Below are 14,280 nucleotides of genomic sequence, written 5' to 3'. Positions count from 1 at the left end.
CTAGGTTGGTCATAGCTTTTCTTCCAAGGAGCAAGTGTCTTTTAATTTCACGGCTGCAGTCATTGTCCTCAGTGACTTTGGAACCCAAGAAAATAAAATCTGCCATTGTTTCCATTTTTTCCCCATCTATTTGCCATCTGGTGATGGGACTGGATGCTGTGATCTTAGTTTTTTGAATACTGAGTTTCAAGCCGTCTCCTTCACTCTTCTCTTTCACCCTCATCAACAGGCTCTTTAGTTCCTCTTCATTTCCTGCCATTAGAGTCGTTTCATCTGCATATCTGATGCTGTTGATATTTCTCCTGGAAGTCTTGATTCCAACTTGTGATTCATCCAGCCCGGCATTTTGCATGATGTACTCTTCATATAAGTTAAATAAGTAGGGTGATGATATACAGCCTTATCGTTTGTACTTTTTTTCCAATTTTGAACCAAGTTTGCTTCCGAAGAACAGTTTTTAGAACATTAGAAAGCATCAGTTCCTCCCCTTCCAAACTGTTGCAACCCTCTTTACTTGAGAGCATGACAGGGGACGTTACTGTATGAAACTTTTTTAAAATTGTCATGTCTCCACAGACTTCATTGGGTGCCAGTTTCGCTTATAGATTTCAGTTGCTGGTGATGTGTAACTTAAAACACAGCCCTCATTATTTCAAATAACTTATTCTCTCCTCTCCCCAATATTTTAAGATGTGAAGTTATCAATACTCTCAATCTAAGTTTTTAAAATAAAATTTCCCACACCATGAAAGTAATGTTCTCTGACATATTCTTGCCTGGTACTCCTGATCATTTTGAGAGAGAAATTTCAGAAGTATTGAATTGGCTTGGCTAATACTTCTGGAATCAGGCTCAGGAAGGACAAACTTTCCCTGTGATATTAAAACGGGGGAAAAGTGCTGACCATACATTTACGATTCTCAGATAGTGGCAGTATCTAGGGGCACATTTTGCCAAAGACATTGAGTCAAGATAAAGAACCAGGTAGCACACAGTCAGGGTTCCCAGTAAGAAAGGATTTCAAAATCAATGAATCTGATCTAATTTCTGTTTAGTCTGTCATTGAGAAAGATAATTTTGTGATTTCAGCAAGACTGTGCCAAATTTGATTAGCAGGCCAGAGTTCATTCTACCAGACTGCTAAATTTAAACTTACTGTCATTACCTTACAAATGACTTTCCAAGAGTTCCTAGAACAACACTCACTACCAAGCTTTGATTTCATTGTGAAATAGCAACAAGAATCTGATTCCTTTTGCCCTCTGTGGACATTAACCTTTAGCATCAGAGCAGAGGCACGGAAGGGGATGAATAAACTGTCAATATTGTCTTTCCTCCAGGGTCCAGCCATGGAAATAGATAGTGGGGAAGGAACAGTTTGGGGTGGAAAAAATATGCATTTTTTCAGGCGCCTGACTCCTGAGATGAAGCGGGACAGGGCCATTGTATTGGTCCCGGCTGCTTACAAAGCCAGCTCACATCGTCCTTGGATGCAGCGTTTTTTTAGCGGCTTCACAGTTCCTGCCTTTGTGGTCCCGCTGCACAGTAGGCACGGGGAGGGAACTCAATGAAGGCTTTTCAGGGAGCGTTTCTGAGTTCGTCACTGCCATCTGTCTTCTCTCTCTTACTCATGGGGCTGTTCACATCTGTGGGACTCCTAGGTTTCTGACTGGTGTGGTGTGGATGCTATAGGTGAATGCTGAGAAAGAAGTGAAGAGGAGCATTGTTCGCATACTTCACTTAGAGGAAGTGAGGAAAAGTCCTGCTTACCCCCACGCTTGTATCTGGCACAAGAGATGAAGCATTAGGATTATTTTATTTTAGTTATTAGTGACTTTCTTCTTTCCTTTCCTTCCTGTTCCTTCCTTTCTTTCTTTTCAAGCAATGTTTTATTAAAGTATAATGGACCTACAACACTGTTAGTCCTAGGTACACAACATAAAGATTTGCTGTTTCTGTACTTTACAAAATGATCCCACTCTGTTTCTTAATTTTTGAAATCAGTAATATCTCTTCCCTAAAACTTTTGGAAGGAGGAGGCTCAGACTTGATGTCTGATCATTTAGTAGATTATTTACCGCCAACAGTGGGGTGAGCACGTGTCCCTCGTCTCACCCACAGGTGGCTCACGGGTGCCAGTGTTGTCTTCTCTTGTTGAAAACCTCTTGTCCTGCTTCAAGCAGTGGAGCCGTGCGGTCATCAGCAGGACAAGTACTAGGACCAGAAAGCTTTTGGCATGACAGGCGGTTTCTGTTCAAGACACTTGCTGCCTGCTCACACTGCAGCCATTGTTTCTCCGGCAGAGCGGGTTATGGGCAGAGCCTCATCTAGTTTAGCCCAGCTTTGAGTCTCTGCTTTTCTTTTCCTGCATGCATTTCATTTTTGACAGAATACATTTCTTGTCTTGTTCTACTCGTTTTGCTAATATGAATTTAACCTGTGGTGGAGTACGTGCCACGATGTAGTGGTGGATAGAGCACTTGGTCACAGTGGAGCTGGTGATCTGGACTTATCCCTGCCCCACCAGCTGTGTGGCCTTGGAAGAGACATTTGATCTCTCTGGGCCACAGTGTCCTCATTTGTAAACTGAGGATGTTGTCTTCTTAGAGTGATGGACTGCCAGGTACCCCAGTGTTAGTGAAAGCGTTAGTTGCTCAGTTGTGTCCAACTCTTCGTGACCCTATGGACTGTAACCCACCGGGTTCCTTTGACCATGGAATTCCCCAGGCAAGAATACTGGAGTGGGTTGCAATTCCCTTGAGATTCCACCATTGTGTTTTGTGTTTTCTGAGATGCCGGAAATATCAGAAATGGCGTGTGGCAGTGTTTACCAAGGGCTCTGCTCCTGTGAAATCTTAAGTGACATCAGGACATTTTTAATAAGTGACAGTTGTATAGCATGGCTAGTGATAGAGAAATTTAGATGCATTAGTTAAGGGAGAGGAATAACTATGTTCTTGTTTCTTTGTGACAGGTTTGCAAAATCAGTAAAACTTTCTTGTTCCTAGAAAAGTAGTTGTTCAACCCTGGGGGTGTTATTGGACACTTGGGTTTTGAACTTCTAAGTGAAGAATTACAGAGTTCAGATAAATGAAGTCTTTTTAATTTTAGCTCTTATTCTTCAGATAAAAGGAAGCCCACAAATGAGGCTAATATATTATATTGGTATTCCATTTCTGATTTGTGTTCTCATACTGTTTAGTAAGAAAAACCTTATTTAAAAATATTCTGATTCTAAAAATGATACATATTAATTGTATAAAACTTGGAAAAACACTAAGATGTACACACAAATATGTCTAATTCCATGATCCAGAAATAGCCATTATTGTTCATGCTTTGAAATCTTTAGATTATATACACTCAATTTGTAGAACAAAACTGGGATTACACCACAGATAGATACCTTGATATCTTGCTTTTTTCTTGCTGTGTTCCCTTTGAAATTATTTTTGCCACAGAGGTTTCAAATGAAGATGGAGATTAATGTAATATTATGCTTGGCACACTTGTGTCAGGGTCTGTGACTTACAGAAATAGAATTGTGGACCTAGTATCTGAAAATAACATGTGTTTCGTTCTCTCTTGAATCAATATTTGATGTATATTGATGCTGTCATAACTATTACTATCACTAAGAAAGACTTTTTAATCTGTTCTTAATTGTTCACTAATTGCTTTTATAAGATTCCCTCATTTTTCTGTTTCTGAATTCAGTGAGCCTAAGTTATTTGAGCAGTTTTTCTGGATGCCTTGATTCTTCAAGCTGAAGCATAGTAGCTAGTGTGGGCCAGGCTGCAGGTTTGGCCTGAAGCAGGATAGTTAAGTGATTCCTTTTGCCTGAACATATTATACATTTGATAATATTTATGATTCACTTGAATACTGGTTTTCATACATCATTTTCGTCTATTAGGAAATGAAAGATGATTCGTTTCTCCTTTGGGTTATTTAGCCTGTGAACTTTTCTGCTACACTATTCACTTTGCATTGAAAATACATTCTAAATCCTGAACCACACTGGAATTTTTTGTGACCTTTCCCTTGTGTGTCTTTCGGTGGTGCCCTTTGAAGTCCTGAAATGGTTTTGTATTTGATTGAGATTAAATCTGGGTTTCATTTTACTTTTTTAAAACATATTGAGCAAGTTAATTTTCTGTTCGGGTTCCTAAGGGGAATGAGCCCAGCCCTCTGTGTCCCAAGAATTCAGTCCGAGCCTTGCCAGAACATTCCTGTGGTTTTCCACAGGGCAGATCAGTGTGTTCATGAAATTTTAGTTGTAGCTCGTGTTTTCTGTGGTTAATTAAAACATCTGGCTTTTAAATTTTCCACAAACAGAGCATAAGCATTTGGCCAAACCTGTTTAGTAATAATTAAACACTTCAATCCTCCCCCTCAGAATAGCCCAAACTTGTAAGGTGTCTTTAGGAGACCTTATAAACTGTTGTCTCTGTTCATTAATGATTTTAAACGTTTGGACGATGCTGGGAGTTCTCCTGCCAGACATACCGTCCTGAGAGAGAGCGTGTTTGTGACTGTGAATTCCTCTAATGGATTCCGGCCTTCGCCCCCTCCAGGTTGGAGCTGCTGTGGGTGAGCTGCTGCCGTCCGTAGCCAAGCATGCTGTGGTTGGATCTGCCCAGCCGGGGAACAGAAACGTTTGCTGGATGGAAAATCCATAAAAGAAAGCTCCTGTGAAAGCCTGAGACAGACGATAACTTAAGCACGATCAGGTTGGTATAAGATCAGAGAGGCTGGGTAAAGTGGATTGGATCACATGGGGAAGGTGGTTTTGTTATTTCATGCAGTGTTTTTGAGACAACCCTAAATAATCATTCCCAGTTATTTGAGGGATTCCTGGCCGTCGTACAAACGGCAGACAGCCTGGCAAACTTCTGTATATGGTGTATAGTCATCCCCCTTTCTTTCTTTTCCTTTCCCCTCTCTGTCCCATCCTCTCTCTCTCAGAGAAGAGAGGAAGGTCTTAAGCTTAGCATATGTACAACAAACCACAACCAGAGGTCACCCGTAATCACTCTTTGATCTTGGCTTTATTTTGGGGAGAAAGCCTGGACTTGTCCTGAGACTCTCAGAGACTTGCCCTCGTGTGTGTTTCCACACCAGGAAGGGTGGATTGTGGAGACCTGCCACATTTTTAGGGAGGCGGGGTACTTCTGTGTGTGTTCCTTTGGTTTGCTTGGCAAATTTTTACCTACTCTTAAATCTCTCTCCAAACAAAAGCTAGCAACACACTTGTTTTCAACAGTATGTGCACTTGGTGTTGAGATACCCAGGACAAAGGAGAAGAAATGCCCTGAAAACAATAGGAATGTACCTAAAGGCAAGATAGCCTCACTGAGAAGCAGGAGAAGGAAACTGCATAGCCCACCTCACACGTGGCAGTAAGGTGGGAAAGAATTCATTCTGAGAAAGAATGTCATACAGGGACCGACACTGAAAACACTTTGTATTCAGTGTTCAGTGGTTACACATAATAAGTAGAAGGGACTTACACGTAATAAGCAGAAGGGTCTGAGTCAGCGGTCTTCAGAGCCTGTGAAGCAGGGAGTGTCTGTTGGCTTTGCCCACCCAGCATCTCTTTCCTCCTTTCAATAAATCATCCGGATTTCCCCTGAGCCATCAGTCACCCTTGCTTTGTTCTCAGCCCATGTGGTCAGAGGAGGCGATGACTCCATCGCCTCTGTCTTGGGCATGTGACATCAGCTTGGCTAGTCAGGGTCACAAGGATCCGTTGTGGAGGTATGGAATTATGGAACTGTTGCAGAGAGCTTTTTCCTATCTGTGGGTTTGTTAAGCTGGAGCTGCTAGTGACCCTCTTTGCTACCACGTAGGAAGACGCTTTCTGAGGATGAAGTCAACATAGAGGAGATCAGCGTAGGCTGATGGCAGAAGGGGAATGGCGCTAGGGAGACACACGCACACAGATACCCACCTTACACCCACCATGGGTGGCCCCAGACCCAGCAGGCCCCAAAGCCAGCAACTCCAGTTTCCTCTGCCAGAAGATTAGCTAGGTAGTTTGAATTAGGGGTTGATCACTTATATCCCAAAACATCCTGATTTGCCATACCTTTCAGTGTGAAGTCTTCGCATGAAGTGGCTCAGCCCCTGTCCTCAGGGGCTTGCGGTGATAGGCCAGATCAGATCAGCGTTAGGCTAGCTGACCCGCAGAGTGAAAGTGTGTCACCAGAGGCAGCAAAATTCTGTGGGAGTCAAAGAGATGCGGAATTATTATTCTGCTGGCTTGGGAAGAGACTAGCAGAGAGAGCTGTTATTTCACAGAGGAGGAACAGGCACATATTTAGAACTATATTTAATTCAATTACTTGCTTTTTTGAGTCTGAAAGAAAGGGAGGCTTTCCAGAGCCTATAGTTAATTGCAGATAAGGAAGATAATTTCAGAGTTTCACCAGTAGTAGAATCTTGGTATTTACTGTAAACACAATTGTTTCGGGAGCAGCCAAATGAGAGGTTATCAAGAAGTTGTCCAGAGTTGAACACCAGAGGGGAACAGCTGCTTTTCTCACCAAAAACATGAGTTGGCTTTCTGGTGTAAGCAGAATTCCAAATGCATCATGAACTTTACTGATTTGTTTCCTCTTCTCAAGGTTGGGCTTTATGATTATTACTTTGTGTTTTTTATAATTGACCTTATTTGACTTAAAAAAAATTAATAGTCTTTGTTTGGAGGAAGCCGATATAGGTTTCAGAAAAGCTGAAACCGAAAGTGGAGCCGAAAGTGGAGTTTCCCTACTCTTTGCCCTGTTGTTATTCAGTCTCTAGGTCATGTCCAGCTCTTTAGGACCCCATGGGCTGCAGCACGCCAGGCTTCCTTGTCCTTCACTATCTCCCAGAGTTTGCTCAAACTCATGTCCGTTGAGTCAGTGATGCCATCCAGGCATCTCATCTTCTGCCACTTCTTTCTCCTCTTGCCCTCAATCTTTCCCAGCATCAGGGTCTTTTCCAATGAGTCAGCTCTTCACATCAGGTGGCCAGAGTATTGAAGCTTCTGCATCAGTCCTTCTAATGAATATTCAGGGTTGATTTCTTTTAGGACTGACTGTTTTGATCTCCTTGCTGTCCAGGGGACTCTGAAGAGTCTTCTCCAACACCACAATTCAAAAGCGTCAATTCTTTGGCACTCAGCCTTCTTTTTTGGTCCGACTCTCACATCCGTACATGACTACTGGAAAAATCATAGCTTTGACTCTACGAACCTCTGTCGGCAAAGTAATGTCTCTGCTTTTAAATACGCTGTTTAGGTCTGTCATAGCTTTTAAGCAAGTGTCTTTTAACTTCGTGGCTGCAGTCAACACCATCCACAATGATTTTGGAACTGAAGAATATAAAACCGGTCACTATTTCCATTGTTTCCCCATCTATTTACCATGAAGTGATGGGACCAGATGCATTATCTTAGTTTTTTGAATGCTGAGTTTTTACTCAGCTTTTTCACTCTCCTCTTTCACCTTCAAGAGGCTCTTTAGTTCCTCTTCATTTTCTGCCTTTAGAGTGGTATCATCTGTATATCCAAGGTTGTTGATATTTCTCCTGGCATTCTTGATTTCAGCTTATGAATCATCCAGCCGGGCATTTGGCAACATGTACCCTGCATATAAGTTAAATAAGCAGGGTGACAATATACAGCCTTGATGTACTCCTTTCCCAATTTTGAACCAGTCCATTGTTCTATGTCTGGTTCTAACTGTTGCTTAATGGCCTGCATACAGGTTTCTCAGGAACCAGGTAAGATTACATCTGTCTTAATCATTACCAATGATTACTGATTGAAGGATTTATATTTTTGGTATATTATTTCAAGAATTTAAAGTGTTTTCATTAATGATTATACAAATTGAGTCTTTACACAAAGAAAGATAAATTTTATAAAATGAGTATTTTACTAAATGAAAACTGTCAATTAAAATGTCTTGGGTTTGGGGATTATAGTATGGTTTTACATTTTATGCAAATTGGACCTTTTTTGTAATATAAAGTGCTAGGTACACTTTTGTCCTTAAGTGTGCTGTTTTTGCCTTTTGTTGGTATGGTTCTCAATGGACTGCTTGCTGTGAAGACATTAATTATATTAGAAACATAAGGGCTGCAAATTTTTATCTCTTCTTTAGTTATGACTTTGTAAAAATTGTGAATGCATAAAGATCAGAAAAGGAAAAAAGTGCTTTATTGTGATGTTTGGATTCTAGTTGGCCATTTTATTTTGTTTTCTATTAAGGTACAATTTTGACTTTTATTTTTAATGTGAAAAAATATTAATTTTGTGTTGGTGAGATTCAGAGACATTTCTCCTCCTGTCATATAGCTAAAAGCAGACATCTGTTATTGGACTTTAATCAGATTTTAAAATCACACGATTAGATTTAGAACATGTTTTCTGCAATTCCATTAGTGTCAAGCCCTGCCTCCCGTTTTCCGGAGGGCTCAGTTCTCCAGGATGGCTTATCTGCTTCCTGCTCTTTGTAATCTTCTCATTTCCACCTGTGTGGAGCTGACGTGTTTGTTACCTGGCCCCTTTGCTTTCCTTGCAGTCCTTTGGTAGATAAGGTCACTTCATAAGAGGACATCCACGGAGCAACATGGAATTACTCTTTTTATTTTCTTTTAAGAGAAAAAACAATAGGTAAGCTTTTATTTCTCTAGGACCTGGAAATGGGTATCACGAATTTTTTAACCCAGTCACTTCTTTCAGTGTTTTCTTTCTCTTTGGTGTCCTTTTAAAAAAATCCTTGTGACCTATGCACAGAATGATGAATGACCCTCTGAGGAGTGTAGTATAATGTTCTAAGAGGCTGTGGCCTTGTTGGTCTTGCTTTTCTTGGGGAACTGAAACACAGTAGGTCTGAGTGAGGGTACCTTCTGAACTGCCCTTTAGTTGGAATGGAGCCTTCTGCAGTCTGAAGTTAGAGGGTTGAAGTGACTGAGCTGCTGCAGTTGGAGTTGTGGTGCAATTACATCTGTGAAGGTTCCTGCTTATTTATAATAATATGGTTGCAGATAAAGCCAAAATCAGGTCAGTGTGGTCACATTTGGGGAGGCTGGTGCAAGAATGAAGAGCGTGTCTGGAACTGGCTTTCATTAGGAGAAACCACATTCCTGTGAAACCTTTTATGAGGATGTTTATGGTAAATGTACATGTTAATAGAGTTTGGAATGTTGCATCTTTTGATTTTTTGCATGTGTTTATAATAAGGTACTAGGTTTCCTTTAAAGGTACCATACTCCGGTGACATGTAGTCAGTTGTCCTTTATTTTCGTATAATTACTGATGTAAGAACAAGCAGTGGTTTCTCAGTCCCGTAATGATCTATAATAAAGGAAACATTTAATCTGATGACACGGTCCGAATATGACCTATATCCATGATATGGTAACTGTTTAGAAATTCTCAAGTTTCTGAATTGATTATTACTGTTCAAAAAGAATTGATCTTCACTTATAAACAAAAATAAGTCTATTGGATGTTTTAGAAGTCCAAGCCAGTCATTTATTTTGAAAACGAATATCAACATCAGTCTAGCTTTCATTAGGAAATTGCTCTCTATAGTTTGCTAGTGTGTTCTTTTTAAGAATTAAAGGCAACAGTTTTTCTTGCATTCTTCATGCTGCTGAGGCCCTTTGAGGACAGAATCTAGAGTCTGTAACTAGTCCATGCTTGGTTTCCTAAGGGTGGTTCTCCTGATGACTGTAGGTTGTAAATAGTTGGTGAGCTGTGGCTCTTTTCTGGTGTCCGGCTCGAGTATGACAGTGGCAGCGCCTGGGCAGGTAGGAGACAGTTAGTGGCTTTACCAGAGACTTGTCTCAGAAATAGAAAGTCTGGAGTGCCAACCGTGACTTTAGGCCCTCGATGATTCTAAAGTTGGATGAAAAATGACCACTGATCTTGAGGGAGGCATTAATTTCTGAGTGCAAAGAGATGCTGAATTAATTTTACTTGGTTCAGTGCAATTCAGTTAAATTCCAAATGAACTTGTTAACCGTATTAACAAAGTCAACTTTGGTAGTTGCTGGAGGGAACAAAATGAAGGATCCTAGTGGAGAGATAGCCCTTGTGGGAGAGCTAACATTTTATTGAGCTTGTCTAGTGTGCTGAGAACTTAAGCACTTTCTCGGCTCTTGGTGGGACTGGATGGGGAGGGGAGAATCCTCACAAGCATCCTATGAGAGAGACAGTATTACCTGTTTTACAGATGAAGATGCTCTGGAGCTGAGAGATCGAATGGTTTTATCCAAGTCTCCCAGCTACTGATTTAAATTTGAATCTAAACTTGTTTCTCAAATTTCATGATATACCTGTATAAATAAAAAGCTTTTCACAGCTTACAAAATGGTTGGTCTGTACAAAACTCTGTATCTCTCTTTGTATATCTTTCATTGTTATTATAACTAATGAGGTAATAAAGGCCCAAAGTACTATATGAGTAGGATGCTTTGGAATTTCCAAGTAGAGAGTGGTTAACATGGATATAGATTAATCTGGAGAAGTGGCATTCTGTTATTTTTGATAAATAAATAGGTAGGAGGTTGTCAGTGGATGGGGGTTTTTCAAGGCTTTTTACCTGAGGAAAACACCTAATCAGACTCTCAGAGGCAGAAATAAAAATGCACAACTGTTTGGAGGTCTGTCCATGATTTTACAGCCAAGATATGTGGCCTAGCCACATGCTCGGTCAACCTGCTGTCAGCTACCTGAAGGTATCTGGTTGCTGAGGGAATCAGACACTCCCAAGCAGCTTACTTAGAGAAGGAAGGAAGAATGTCATCCTGGACTTCCCTGACTATCCCCGACTATCCCTGACCCTGACTCTGCACTTCCTGTCTGGGGAGCTTCGAGCTTCTTGGCACTGTCTGCCATGGAGGCCCTGTGACATTTGACCATGAGGAGGGATCAAGCTGTTCAACTTTATGATGGTTTCAGACTTCTAGTGTTTCCATCTGCTAGTATTCATAGTTGAGTACCGCTCCTGTCTCCATGGACTTTTAGCCTGCAAGGTTCCCCTGTCCATGGAATTACCCTGGCAAGAATACTGGAGTGGGTTGCCATATCCTACTCCAGGGGATCTTTCAGACCCAGCACTTGAACCTGAGTCTCTAGCATTGCAGACGGATTCTTTTACTACTGAGTCACCGGGGAAGTCCAGATAAATGTGTCCCCTCCCCAGTTCACACGGTAAAATCCTAACCTCCAAAGATGATGGTACGAGGAGGTGGTGGCTTTGGGAGGTGCTTAAGTCATGAGGCTGGAGCCCTGATTACCGCCATATAAAAGAGGCTCCAGAGACGCCCTGGCTCCTTCTACCATTTGAGAATACCGTGGGAAGTCCAGCAGTGAATTGGGAAGAGGGCCCTCACCAGACAGTGGCTGTGCTGGCACCTCAGCTGGACATCCAGCCTCCAGAACTGTGAGAAAGAATACGTTTCTGTTGTCTGTAAGCCACCCGCTCTGTGGTGTTTCATCATAGCATCCCGTGTGCGCTAGGGTAAACCCCCAAGAGACGGTAATCTCTCTACCCCTACCCAGCCGTTCCTGCAGTTGTGTCTTAGACAAAGAATGGAGAAAAAAATAAAAGGTCAGCTGCATGGCACTCTTTGCGAAGCTGTGATTGCCAGCCTCCAGCTTTGATCCATGATGCTGCTGGTTTCGTTTGTAGAATCTGTGTTGTCTGGAAGAGCGTGACTTGTTCTGTGATGGATTGATTGTCTGGCAGTTCCGTGATGTGGTTTGAGGCAAAGCAGGTCAGTTGTAATACTTACATTATATGCAGAAAAGGGACTGCTGTTTGAATTATCTTATAAAGTAGAGGCCACTGGAGGGCAATTTGGTAACATATTTCAAAATTTAAAATCACCAGCAATTTCATAAATAGGTTTTGTTAACTCTGTGCCAAGATATTTGTACAGGTTTTACTCTCATAGCTTATTTGTAAAGAATGAAGGAGCTCTATATGTGTGCCAATTTGGAATTATATCATTTATATATATACACACACATACACTTGTATATATACATATGTGCATTTATCTATATAAAATGAAAAAAATCTTTTCCAAATCATGTGAATACCATTTCCTTTTGTATAAATGTTCTAATGGTACTTATATCTTGTTCTCCATGGAAAAATATGTACTGTTATTATACCGAAAGACTTTTCTTTCTTTTCTGTATTATTTGAGTTTTCTAGCCATTTTCACTTATTCATTTTCTTTCCTTTTAAACAAGAATAAAGATCTAGCTGGGCAGTGTATGATCATGACCATAACCATTCATAATATTTTTTAATACAGTTTATAAAACCTTACTGAATGTTTTTAAAAACACTGTAAATTTCCCCCTTTTTCTTGCCTCTTTACATGCAGAGGAGATAGGTAACTTTTATGGGCAGAGTGGTAAAGTATATGCTAAGCCAGCGAACGTTCCCTTGAAAGCTTTTTAGTTAAAACATTGAGCTGAGAAGGAAAAAAGAGAAAGATACTTACCAAATGTGATTTGAAGGACAGAGAATCCCATCGAGCTGAAGTGTGTCTGAAAGTGTACTCTTATGCTCAGTTTGTTTGCTTTAAATATGAGCTTTGGACTGAATTGTATTTGCTTTTCAGACCACAAGGCTGGAGGTGGCCGTGGAAGTCTCCAAAATCTGATTGCTAAATCAGGAGAGCTGTTTGCTAAGAAAGGCCTGCCTGTTTGGACTAGAAGTAATGACTGATGCACAGATAAAGCCAGGGTGCCTTTTAAGTAACTTCTGACTTCTGTGTCTAGATCTTGCTTTCCTCTTAATTAAAATCCCCCAGACAGGAGTCATAGGTCAAAGGAGGTGACTCCCCTAAACTCTTCCAGTAACAGTAACTGCTGACTCTTCTGCTGTTGGTAAGGTGCTCTGGAAACCTTTGTTTTTTTTTTTTTTAATTTTTATTTTATTTTTAAACTTTACATAATTGTATTAGTTTTGCCAAATATCAAAATGAATCCGCCACAGGTATACATGTGTTCCCCATCCTGAACCCTCCTCCCTCCTCCCTCCCCATTCCATCCCTCTGGGTCGTCCCAGTGCACCAGCCCCAAGCATCCAGTATCGTGCTTCGAACCTGGACTGGCAACTCGTTTCATACATGATATTTTACATGTTTCAATGCCATTCTCCCAAATCTTCCCACCCTTTCCCTCTCTCACAGAGTCCATAAGACTGTTCTATACATCAGTGTCTCTTTTGCTGTCTCGTACACAGGGTTATTGTTACCATCTTTCTAAATTCCATATATATGCGTTAGTATACTGTATTGGTGTTTTTCTTTCTGGCTTACTTCACTCTGTATAATAGGCTCCAGTTCTGGAAACCTTTGTATCCATTTCTTTATGGTGTGACTTACCCCGGAGAAGGGATAGGCTACCCATTCCAGTATTCTTAGGCTTCCCTTGTGCCTCAGCTGGTAAAGAATCCTCCTGCAATGTGGGAGAGCTGGCCTCGATCCCTGGGTTGAGAAGATCCCCTGGAGAAGGGAAAGGTTACCCATTCTAGTATTCTGGCCTAGAGAATCCCATGACTGTATATTCCATGGGGTCACAAAGAGTTGGACATGACTGAGCGACTTTCACTTTACCTCCTGTGGTCTTAGTTTAGATGCTGAAATTTAATAATAGAAAGATAACAATTTTTGTTTAACATGTAGGCAGTTGTGGTGTGGAGAACAAATCCATTGTAACATCCCTTAACTGTACATATTTCAGTCTCTTATCCTTGATGTTTTTATTTTTAAAAATCTATAAAACCATGGAAATTTTTCTAGTTTCCACAATAATTTTAGTAGCTTTTTTCCCCTAAAATGATTTGATAAATAGCTCATCAGTATTACTTATTTTTGCCTTGTCTTCCTTTCTTTCTATATAGCTTCCGTATTGACATCTGACCCTCTTACACTTAGTTACCACAAGAATTATACCCTCCCCCCCCATAGTGGAAGGTATTTGAACCAGAGTGTAGAAATTGTAATCTGTTGGAAGGTTAATACAAAGTACATATGTGTATGTATTGGTGTATAGAATTAATGTAATTTTTTTAAAATATAGAAAAGTCTAAAGTTTGTCACTGTATGAGTGAGAAAAACCGATACTACCTTCAGTTAATATTCAGTTCCCAAAAGAACTTGATATTTTAAAAATTCAGGGTAACCAGTGCCTGGTATGGGGATTGGAAACTCACCTGCCTACCAGGACCTGGCAGAAAAGTAAGCAAGTGAACTGGAGCA

The 14,280-nt window shown here is 40.8% G+C and overlaps 1 protein-coding gene across 27 annotated transcripts in view; it reads left to right on the top strand.

The window, feature by feature from the left end:
- Positions 1–14,280, top strand: part of APBB2 (amyloid beta precursor protein binding family B member 2) — a 377,507-nt gene that overhangs the window by 73,289 nt on the left and 289,938 nt on the right. For 24 of the 27 annotated variants that reach the window (XM_055588388.1, XM_055588387.1, XM_055588384.1 and 21 more), the window contains one exon: positions 4,578–4,733. The gene's annotated coding sequence lies outside the window, so the exon portion shown is untranslated. Of the gene's footprint in view, positions 1–4,577; positions 4,734–8,570; positions 8,663–14,280 lie in introns of all 27 variants that reach the window. The other 3 variants (XM_055588379.1, XM_055588371.1, XM_055588370.1) reach the window with 1 other exon arrangement.

Source organism: Bubalus kerabau, chromosome 7 (assembly GCF_029407905.1).
Source record: "Bubalus kerabau isolate K-KA32 ecotype Philippines breed swamp buffalo chromosome 7, PCC_UOA_SB_1v2, whole genome shotgun sequence".
In the NCBI taxonomy this organism is placed as follows: Eukaryota; Metazoa; Chordata; class Mammalia; order Artiodactyla; family Bovidae; genus Bubalus; species Bubalus kerabau.
This window is presented reverse-complemented; position numbering and strand designations above follow the sequence as displayed.